Raw genomic sequence first — 12689 nt, forward strand, 5'->3', positions numbered from 1 at the left:
ACTTTCTTTTTTGCTTTCTCGAGGGGAAAGTGACAGGGAAAATACGGTCCGAGGAAAAATGACGGCGACGAGGGGAAAACTCTCCAATTATACCATATAACAGGAGATGGGGACAGAGCGATAATAAAAGGCGGAGAGAGGGGAGGAAGAGTTGAGCAACGGGTTACGGATGAGAGAGAGAGAGAAGAGAGAGAGAGAGAGAGAGGATAAGGTATAACTTATCTAAAAGTATCACGGATGTTTGAGAGAGAGAGAGAGAGAGAGAGAGAGAGAGAGAGAGATGTTACAAGGAGTTACAAGGATTAGGATGTCTCAAAGACTTGATAATCCATTCGAGGAGACATCGTGTGCTCACTTATCTGTAGGAGCAGGTTTTACTGTGCATTCACAGTGTCCTAATGATTTTGTCTAGCTTTCTTTTAAACTCTTCCACACTGTTGCTGTTTACAACTTCTGGTGGCAGAGAGAGAAATGAAAAGGTATAACTTATCCAATAGTGATCACTGATGTTTTAGGGAGAGAGAGAGAGAGAGAGAGAGAGAGAGAGAGAGAGAGAGAGAGAGAGAGAGAGAGACTTTTCAGATATCAAAACATTCAAATACACTAATCTGCAATTGCTCTTTGCATTCTGGAATGAAAAATTAGGATACAGATTGGTTTCCGTTTCGTTATTGGAGAGAGAGAGAGAGAGAGAGAGAGAGAGAGAGAGAGAGAGAGAGAGCAGCAAACCTTCGCGAGGAGAAATCTGTTTCCATGACCCAGGCCTCCTACCCGACAAGGTATAAAAAAAAAAAAAAAAAAAACAGAGATTCAAGACATGTGCTGCAGACATTTTTCAGAGGCCTAATCATACAGTCGGAGCCGCGAACTTCGAGTGAACCAAAAGGCATCTGGACCTAACGCCCTCCTCCAGGAGCCTAACGGTAATCTCTCTAAACGTCAGGTTATAACGCTAGTGCTGTGGATCAAGAAAAATCGAAAATAAAGCAGGGAGTGTTATGCCTTACAAGTTCACGTAAGGGTTGGATAACGTTTGAATGAGTCGAGTTTTCGAGGGGGCGTGGTCCAAGTTTGTCTTAGATGGGATTTTGTGAATGCTGTTTAGGAATTCTCCTCCTGCCAACGTTTTCCATATTTTAGTAACTTTCTTTCCTGTGAGAGGCAGGTTCGTCTCTTCCTTTGTGGCTAAGTTCAATATTTATTAACTTGTTTTGCCCTTTTTCTTGTTTCATTCGGGCCTGGACTTAAAAAGGACAATTTAAAAAGATAGAAAATCCACAAAATACGACAGAGAAGAAACAACGGAAGTGATGTGATTGATAAGTTAAAATGTTCTTGGTGCTTTCAACGGCAAAAAATGTTGTGTAAGGATAGATACACACACACACACACACACACACACACACTATCAGAGCCGAGCTGGAATCCCCTGCGAGGACAGATCCATAGCGCACGTTCCGTGACAACCTATTGTCCTTCCTTTGCGTATTTCTAGGTCGTAGTGTGTCGCCTGTTGAGCAATCTAAGGTGTGTGTGTGTGTGTGATTTGGAATCTTATTCACATAACAAATAAAATAAACAAGCAGACAAAAAAGAAGTGTGAATATATAATATAAATACATTACACGTTCCAAAGTTGTAATTATTCATCAGATAAAATTGTAAACACGCTAATAACGTAACTGTCTGAACAACACAAGGCAAAACCAACCTCTTGTTATACTCTCATAAGTGGAAAATCCTTTAAAAAAAACACACGTAAAACACCAGAAACCAATACTCGTCCATAACAGGTACAAGCGAAGGTGCGGCTCGAGGGGACGGTCTGAACGGGAAGTAGGTGAACCTGTGGTGCTTCGTAAGCCGATCAGGTCGTTTGGTAAAACTTTCCTCGGGAGGAAGGAGATATTGGACGAGGGTAAGATGGAGAGCAGCAGGGGGATGTAGTGACGAAGTGAAGAGCGGATAGGGATTCCAAACATGGGGTTAACGGGAGAGCTTGGGTTTGATGCTCCTAACAAGAATGGAGCAGAATAAACAATGACACACATATGTGTGTATATAGCATCAATAAATGAAGATATACCTATATATATATATATATATAATATATATATATATATATATATATATATATATATATATATATATATGAGAGAGAGAGAGAGAGAGAGAGAGATACTGCATTCCAGGTGACGTGACAGTGAAAGGCAAAATAAGGAAGACAAGGACGCGGGCGACAGTGGGGAATAGAATAAGGGAAGGGAAAAGGGACGAAGGGGGCGACAGTGAAAGGGAATAAGGGAAGCAAGGACGCGGGGACAGTTGAAAGGAAATAAAGGGAAGACAAGACGCGGGGCGACCAGAAAGGAATAAGGGAAGACAAGACGCGGGCGACAGTGAAAGGAATAAGGGAAGACAAGGACGCGGGCGACAGTGAAAGGAAAATAAGGGAAGACAAGACCGGACGTGAAGGAAGAAAACAAGACGCGGGGACAGTTGAAAAGGAATAAGGGGAAGACAAAGACAGCAGGGGGGAAAGGTAAAAGGGAATAAGGGAAGACAAGACCGCGGGCGACAGTGAAAAGGAATAAGGGAAGACAAGACGCGACAGTGAAAAGGAAAAAAAAAGACCGCGGGCAGGTGAAGACCAGTAAAGGAATAAGGAAGAACAAAGGAATTTGGGTGACAGTGAAAGGAATAAAAAGAATAAGGGCAAGACAAGATGTGGGGTGACATGTTAAAGGAATAAAAGAATAAGGGAAGACAAGACGCGGGCGACAGTGAAAGGAATAAGGGAAGACCAAGACGCAAGACAATATGTGGGTGACAGTGAAAGGATAAAGAATAAGACAAGACGACGCGGGTGACAGTGAAAGGGAATTAAAGAATAAGGGAAAAGGACAAGGAGTGGGTGACAGTGAAAAGGAATTAAAAAGAATAAGGGAAGACAAGATGTGGGTGACAGTGAAAGGGAATAAAGAATAAGGGAAGGACAAAGATGGGTGACAGTGAAAGAAGAAATAAAAGGAATAAAGGGAAGGACGACGCCGGGCGACAGTGAAAAGGAATAAAGGGAAGACAAGACGCGGGGCTGACAGTGAAAGGAATAAAAGAATAAGGGAAGACAAGACGCGGGTTGACAGTGAAAGGAATAAAAGAATAAGGGAAGACAAGACACGGGTGACAGTGAAAGAATAAAAGAATAAGGGAAGACAAGACGGGCGACAGTGGAAAGGCAATAAGGAAGACAAGATGTGGGTGACAGTGAAAAGAATAAAAGGAATAAGGGAAGACAAAGAACGTCGGGCGACAGTGAAAAGGGAATAAGGGAAGACAAGACCGGGTGACAGTGAAAGGAATGAAATAAAAGCAAGAATAAACCGGCATAAGGGAAGACAAGCATGCGGGCGACTGTGAAAGGAATAAGGGAAGACAAGATGTGGGTGACAGAAATGAAAGGACTAAAAAGAATAAGGGAAGACAAGACGCGGGTCGACAGTGAAAGGAATAAGGGAAGGACAAGACGCGGGTGACAGTGAAGGAATAAAAGAATAAGGGAAGACAAGACCGCGGGTGACGTGAAAGGATAATAGGGAAGACAAGATGTGGGTGACAGTGAAAGGAATAAAAGAATAAGGGAAGACAAGACGCGGGCGACAGTGAAAGGAATAAGGTAAGACAAGACGCGGTGGTGACAGTGAAAGGAATAAAAGAATAAGGGAAGACAAGACGCGGGTGACAGTGAAAGGAATAAAAGAATGAAGGGAAGACAAGACGTGGGTGACAGTGAAAAGGAATACGATAAGGGAAGACAAGACGGGCGCAGTGAAAGGAATAAGTGAAGACAAATGTGGGTGACAGTGAAAGGAATAAAAGAATAAGGGAAGCAAACCGGGGACAGTGGAAAAAAGAATAAAAGGGAAGACAAGACCGGGTTGACAAAGGGAAAAGGAATAAGGGAAGGACAAAGGGGCGGGTGAAAGTGGGAAAGGAAAAGAGACAAAAGAATGTGGGTGACAGTGAAAGAATAAAAGAATGGAAAAGGGAACGACAAGACGCGGGTGACAGTGGAAAGAATAAAAGGATAATAAAGAGGGAAGACAAGGGACGGGCGGGTGACAGTGGAAAAGGAATAAGGGAAGACAGACCGCGACAAAAGTGGAGGAATCAAGGGAAGACAAGAGGGGCGGGTGACAGTGAAAGGAATAAGGGAAGACAAGACGCGACAAAGGTGGGAAAGGAAAGGGAAGGACAAGACCCGGCAAGGACAGGAAACCACCAGGAAAAGGCTCACTAAAAACAGCGACCCTGACCTGGGATTAAGCTGGGAACCAGGCGATTTAGAGAAGACCTGTACTTACTACCTGCTCGTGAGCTTTCAAATAACCTCTAATGATATTTCCGTAAGAGCTATCCAATAAAATACTGCCTGCAATTACAGCTAGCGCCCCTAACGCCAGCTTAGAACATATAATATCATCACGTGGCCCCCCCTCCTCCCTCTTCCCCCCCCCCGAAAACAGTCAAATAAATGAGATATATTAAAATGGGATAAAAAGAAGAAATCTGCCATAGAAATAATAAAATTTGGAGAGAGAAATTCTAACCATAATATTAATTACTGATAATGATAATGGATTCGGGATTTCCTGATAGAACATGCGATTGCTGTCCATTTCATAATATCTACTGAATAGTAGGTATAAATATATATAAATATATATATATATATATATATATATATATAATATATATATATATATATATATGTGTGTGTGTGTGTGTGTGTATGTATATATATACATATATATATATATATATGCATATAAATATGTGTCGAATATGAAAATTGGACCTCTCATGGTGCCACCTGCTGACTAAATAACCTCATTATTCATTACTGCTTACTCACAAACTCTTTCCACTTCAGCAGAGTGAATAGAAAGCGAAATATATTGAGAAAATACAGAAAATTAGTCTGAGGAGATGAGCAACAGGAAGAAAGAGTTGGTGAATAAAAGATGGACAGAATATGTTACATTAATTTGTCCATTAATGAAATGTGAATTCTTATGAGAGCTTAGAATGATCAAGGTTTTATAAACAGCTGTCATGCAGGTGGTAATGAGACAGAGTGAAGTAATGAGCTTGGGGTAGTGAAATAAAAAAAAATGCATAAAATACCGGATTACCGGAAGCAGCAATGGTTCTGGATAATTAATGAGGTGATGAAACCTGTAATGGATTTTGTAATGACAATACAGGGGTCGGGTAATTACAGGTATGTTATACTGCAGATATGGGCAATAAAAGAAAATGAGATGATAACCCAGGATTAGGGAGACAAATTGAACGATATCAAATGAATTTTTGAATATTAAGTGGGGAAAGATAGAACAACAGTGTAAAGAAATCATCAGGTGGAGTATCTAACATATATATATATATATATATATATATATATATATATATATATATATATATATATACCATATATATATATATAATATATATTTATATATATACATATATATATGTGTGTGTGTGTGTGATTGTGTGTGCTAAATAGATATTAATTTGTAGTATAGTTTATACATGCATACATACATATATGCATACGTTGATAAATTATAAAAATAAAAATGCAATATAAAAAAACGAAGCTAAAGACTATGGAGCTAATACAATAATATTCTGGCAATAACGCACACAATAGTATATACTATGTATGTATACATGTATGTATGTGTGCACGTATGTATATGGATATGTAAATATCAATATTATACTATGTATGTATGTTTGTACGCATGTATATGTAAAAATATCCATAATATATACTAAGTATGAGCGTATGTTTGTACGTACGTATATGTATGTATAAAATAGATATATACAGTATATACACATACACATACATACACAAACAGAGCAAGTTCCTTGAGAGCGGACGAACCATAGGGGGCGGCGTCGACGAATCCATTAAGGGGAACGACGAAAGCATTCACTCAAGGGCGGGTGGCAGCCCTTTGTGCCCCCTCTCCGTTTGCGCCCCGGGCGAAGGAGAGTGATTATGCTAGAGTGAATTGTATGAGAGAGAGAGAGAGAGAGAGAATTATATATACAGCAGAGACGAATTGTTGTTATTATTATTCTGTATGCTGCACGCGGCTAGATTAGGCCAGCAAGTTCACTTTACCCGTCGAAACAATGCGACTCATTGTCGACATGGCGTGTTTGTGTGTGTTGTTTTTTTTTTAAATTCATTTTGTTTTATTTTCTTTCAAACGCTCTAAGTAATTCCTTTAGGAATATAAATTCTACCGCATTTTCGGGTTGGCTTTACTTGTTTGGGCTTTTATTTCTTTGGAAAGTATGTTGATATACATATATATATATATATATATATATATATATATATATATATATATATATATGTGTGTGTGTGTGTGTGTGTGTGTGTGTGTGTGTGTGTCTGTATTTCAAGACCTGATATGTAACTGTGATCAGGTGTTGAAATGAAAACGAAAGCTCGGGGGTCTACGACCTTTCCTCTCACCTTTTCCAGCGAGAGCTTCTAGAATCTATTTACATGCATATATATATATATATATATATATATATATATATATATATATATATATATATATGTGTGTGTGTGTGTGTGTGTGTGTGTGTGTGTGTGTGTGTGAGAACACAAATATAAAAGTATCTGTATGTATATATATATATATATATATATATATATATATATATATATATATATATATATATATATAAATTTGTATGTTTGTATATCAGTTAACTCGAACCCCTGAAAATTGATTCAGGCATCAGAGCCCAGCTGCAAAACGAGTGTCAACCGGGATACAATCAAGTGAAGAGCCTTAACAGATTAAATAAAAATCCAGGGAAGAGCTTCATTTGTCGAAAAAGGGGGAGTGGGGGGTGTGCCTGGGGAGCGGGAGGGAGGGGGGGAATTAAACGACGCCTGAAAAGCGCGAAATGAATCACTTATTGACTTCGATGAAAAGGCAACGAATTTACCCTGGGAGGTAGTGCTTGCTGTGTTTGCAGTGTCATAAAACGCTTTCGTGGATCTATTTGCTTTGGGTGATTTTTTCGTGGCTCATTTGTCATCCAGTCGTTTATGATGATGTTCTAGGCGCGTTTAATATGAAATGTTTACGTATTATGGTCAGAATATTATTATTCCTTAGATAAAACCCATTCATATGAGACAAGCACACAGGGTCCACTGACTTGAAATTCAAGCTTGCAAAGAATATGGCGTTCATTAGGAAGAAGTAAGAGGAAGGAAAGTGAAATACAGAAAGAAGAGATCGCACATATTAAAAAAAATAGATTAATAAATAGATGAAAATGGATTCAAATGCAAGAATAGTATAAGGGTAGTAATGCACTGCATTTTCGCTTGAACTTCTGAAGAAGTTCCAATTGCAAGACATCCTCTGATGGGAGGCTGTTCCACAGTCCAACGGTGTGAGGAAAAAAAAAGGACATATGAATGATACTAGATACTGATATATTTCTCCATTCGCGTCAGGTATAATGACTGTTTCCCCCTAAACCCTTATTCTCCAGTCTCTATATATTTCGGTATAATTTATATCTGTTTGTAGGAAATTCTTGGTCCTGTGAGCGATGAATGTCGTAATTCTTACATTTATGCCAACAAATTGTTAAGTGGGCAGCTATTGACGGTATTACTAATGTGCCACTTCTCATCTGCATTGTAACGAAAACGCAGTCACACACACTCGCACACACAACACACACACACACATACACACACACACACACACACATATATATATATATATATATATGTGTGTGTGTGTGTGTGTGTGTGTGTAGTATATGTATGTATGTATATATAACATATACATATATATATATATATATATATATGTATGTATGTATGTATGTATGGATGTATACGTATATACATGTATGTATATGTATGTATATATATATATAGTATATATATATGTGTGTGTGTGTGTGTGTGTGTGTGTGCGTGCGTGTCGTCTGTTAGTGTAGGCACACAATCATAGTATAAAGGCCATCAGTCATATCGATCCACTCTCTCTCTCTCTCCTCTCTCTCTCTCTCTCTCTCTCTCTCTCAAGTACAGAAATTCTCTTCGGCGTAACGTAATTAACCTTGTCATTCCTCTAGTTCTTTCAGAAACATTAAGTGCCGGAAGATAATTAAGTTTATTCCACAATTTTTTGGCCGTCCCCTCCTCTCCACTTTTGTCTCTAGCCACTGGAGCGCATCAAATTGCCCATCCCGTCGGCAGTATAGTAGATTGAAAGCCCAACAAATGGCCCCTCACAAAATGCTAAATAGAATTTGAAGCAAGGAAATATATTTGGACTCTAAAGGTATGTAACAACAACCAGATCACTGTTGTCAGAAGTATCAGCTGAAATTAAGAGAGAATTTTAAACTATTATTTTTAATCTGGTATTTTCATACCGCTTCTGTTTTTCCAGACCTTGTTTTCTATCTCGACATTCGGAAAATGGAGGTCACAGCACAAAGGGAAGTAGGAAAAACTAAAAACTTTCGAAGAATAAAAGGGGAAAAATGTTAAGACTACTCATCTTCGATTTCGTATTGGAATAACCAAGTACTGAACAGCCGATCTGATTAGAATAACCGTACTTATCTAGGTTTATTAAGCAGCAATCCTTAGATTACTGCTTTCCGATTGCGCATCAAAATAGCCTAGCACTTCACCTGTCATCAAAATAGAATGGCCCGTTTGTTATCTAGGTTTATAAAGCAGTAATCGTTAGACTACTCCTTCCCTATTTTGTATTAAAGTAACTAGACATTTAACTTGCTAATAGCTTTATACTGGCCGCTTTTATTTGCATTTATAAAGCCATAACCATTTAATTACTATTTTTCGATTGTGTACTAGGTTAGTCAAGCAAAAAAATTACCTAAAGCTTTATAATGAACCCCCTTCATCTACATTTATATAGCCATAACCATTAAAAGCTGTTACCAATAGCTTTATATTGGTCTCGTCATAGCCATTAAAAATTCTTACCAATAGCTTTATATTGGCCCCTTTCATCTACATTTCTATTGTTATATACGTTAAAAATTCTTACTAATAGCGTTATATTGGCCCCTTTCATCTACATTTATATTGCTATAACCATTAAAAATTCTTACTAATGGCTTTATATTGGCTCCTTTCATCTACATTTATATTGTCATAACCATTAAAAACTCTTACAAATGGCTTTATACTTGGCCCTTTTATCTACATTTATAAAGCCACCACCATAAAATCACTACTTTCGGATTGCGTGTTCGCACTTAAAACTTCATGAGATCACGTAGTTTTGTTGAAAAAATTCAGTTCTACATCTGAACAATGACCACACGTTAAACGTCAAAGCTGACGGTATGCTGGTGAAAATGAAGATGGCTAGGGCCTATATTTCACTCTATTCAAAGCTGCAACGCTTCTCAATGCAGATTCTACCAATGAGTTGCAAATTATGATAATTTTATGACAGCGTTGCTCATTCATACCCTTGGAAACAATGCTTTTGCTGATATTCCTCCGGGTAATGTATGTTGAAGAGTTCGCCGTCGTCATAGCAACGCATCAATTTGTGTTTTACATCAGCCTGGTAACGTGTGACGGAGGAATTTTCCAAGAGAAATTTCATATAGAATTGAATGCCTCTACCATAAGAAAGTGTCGAATAATAGCCATTGACAACTAACCAAGTGAAGCTCAGCTATTTCTTTTTATCTGTTAACTCTTTGCAAATCATTTCTGCAAGAATTAACACATTATCTAATTGACAACTAAATTGAGGTGGTGCTTTCAATTGACTAAAGGCCTGTATTCACTAATAAATAGATTCATAAGACATAATTCCCCATACACAAAAACTGAAAAAGTGCAGCAAAGTGGAAAGTATGCATACAGCAGGGCAAAGTATGTTCTAACTTCGGAGTAGTATACAATCAGATCACAAAACCTAGTATGATGTAAATAAAATGAGCTCAACGGATTCATCTCTATATGTGTTTGTCTTGAATATGCAAACACATGATTTATAATTCCTTCAGCCTTCCGTCTTGAAGATAATTGAAGTTATGGTAATACGAAATCTGTTGAAAACGAAGTAAATATTTACTCCGTCTTATTGACCTTTCAGATGGTAGTGGGGAATACTGTTCTTAGCAAAACAGTATCTTTTTTCATTTGTTGCTCAACATCAGATATAAATGGTTGGAGTTAAAATATACTATTACTTATATACTTCCTTATAAAGAATGATTAGGTTAGAGCGATAATAAACGACATTTTATGCTTCCTTATACAGAACGATTTCTCCAAAGAAAAATTCATTAACAGAGTCCATTCATTTATCCATAATAACATCCAGTGGCATCTCTTACAAAGGAATATTAACGAAATAACAATTAAGAAATGGGGAGGAGGAATAAACATGAAATTACACAAACCCTGATGTAGACACTCACATACAAGTCACGAAGAATCGTCTTCAAAAAATTACCTTATAGATATAAGCCGATGCAGGACCGCCATCCTAAACTTTATGTTCTTGTATAAATTACAAAAAAACCGTCTCCCTAAAATTGATGTTATACTAGATTTCAAGTCTTGAAGGACAGACTTCTTAAAAACATTTTTGTTATTCACATAAATCATCAAGAACCGTCTTCCTAAAATTTATGTTCTTATTCATACAAGGCATGAAAACACGCCTCTCACAGCACCTTGCAAAACGATAATTAACATCGTTATAGACGCCTTGCGTGTGTGTGTGGAAACGCCTCGTTACTCCCCCAAGGCCTGGCCAGTCGTCAAGCAAAGGCTTCCTAAATGACGACACCGATCCTAGTCTTGACTTTCCGATTTATGGGAGATTATGCCAGACATATGAAGGATAACATATATTTATTTGAGGTCATTCGTGACTTACAGGAAATAGGGTTTATATATTGGAGATCGTTTCTCATTTACAGGACGTAAAATCGGACTTCTAGAAGATAATTTCTTTTTTTTTCTGATTTCCTAGCGAAATCAGAAATTTGATTTATCTGATTTCAGGGCGATGATTATCTTATTAATCTCATCTTAAGGAGATAATTATCTTATTCATCATATTCCAATGAGATATTTATCTTATATGACATATTTCAATGAGATGTTTATCTTATTGTTAGATTTCAAGGAGAAAAATATCTTATTTGACAGATTTCAATGAGATAATTATTCAATTTATCTGATTTCAAGGCAGTTATTATTTTATTTATCAGTTGCAAGGAGATAATTATCTAATTGACCAGATTTAAAGGAGACAGTTATCTTATTTACCAGATTTCAAGGAGATAATTATCTTATTTACTAGACTTCAAGGGGATAATCATCTTATTTATCAGATTCCGAGGAGATAATTATCTTATTTACGATATTTCAATGAAATAACGATCTTATTTACCCTATTTCAAGGCGATAATGATCTTATTTACCAGATTTCCCGGTAACAATTGTTTCACTTACGGGAAAAATGAACGAATGATAACCTTTGTATCATAACCAATGCCCATTAAAAACTTCACAGTTGTATTTATGTAAATATATATTCAAATATATATTCACTCTTAAAACGTAAAGTAAGGCTGAAGTGCCAACTTGATTCAACTAAAGTGTGCTCGCACGAATGAAATATACTTAATAATATAATAATATGGACCGTTTCTCCATTTTGTGATCACGGCAAAGTTATTCTACTATAAATGATAATAAAATATAACATTACTTTCTTTCATTTTACACCATATACCTCTATGAAATGGCGTCCACCCCTTAAAATGATGAAAATAAATTCAAGACATTCCCAGGTTTAGTATTGCGGTCTGGGAACATTAACATTCCGCTAGAAATTGCCCCAACTTACCAGGTTGTTTGAGTGAGAAATTGTCAACTGCAAGACAATGCATAAATGCCTTTGTCGGTAAAACAATTTGTCAATTAGTTGCATTAACCTAATAATAAATTCGATGGAAAAAAGGGGCTTCACCGAATCGCTGAAATCCTCATAAATACCATTTTGGCGTATGAAAAAGTTGAAGAAAAATCACTTTTCTTTTTCTTTTTTTTATTAATAAACTACCACTATGCGGATTACACCCATCAACACCTGCAGGCAGGTGCGCATGAACATAACCTAAAATGTAAGCACCAGATTACCTTCGCAACATCCCAGTATCAACCAAAGCCTTCGAAAATAGAACCCATTCTCACAAAAATAACAAAAATAATAAAACATACGTGAGCGATTCACCTTCACTCTCAGTCTCCAACAAGTGTGTGTGTGTGTGTGTGTGTGCGTGTGTATAGCGGAGAATACGGCCTCCCCTCACCAATATCTGGTATCTGTTTTCAAAAACATCCGAGCCTGTGGGAGGTTACATTAAGGCTTCTCCTTAAAATGGAACCCATTAAAAGGTGGTCTGCGATTGGGTGCTTTGTCGCGGCATAAATTCGAGGATGGCGGCCCGCCCTTGTTTTAAACGCGTTGCGCTAAATTGCTGTTAGCATACAAAATGCTCTGGACTTTTCCTTCCAAGGGGTGTTTAAATTCGATTCTTTT

At 37.4% G+C, this 12689-nt stretch overlaps 1 protein-coding gene across 3 annotated transcripts in view; it reads left to right on the forward strand.

Annotated features, from left to right (window-relative positions):
- Positions 1-12689, forward strand: part of LOC135200337 (metabotropic glutamate receptor 8-like) — an 809057-nt gene that overhangs the window by 567428 nt on the left and 228940 nt on the right. The window lies entirely within an intron of this gene.

Source organism: Macrobrachium nipponense, chromosome 26 (assembly GCF_015104395.2).
Source record: "Macrobrachium nipponense isolate FS-2020 chromosome 26, ASM1510439v2, whole genome shotgun sequence".
NCBI classification, from domain to species: domain Eukaryota; kingdom Metazoa; phylum Arthropoda; class Malacostraca; order Decapoda; family Palaemonidae; genus Macrobrachium; species Macrobrachium nipponense.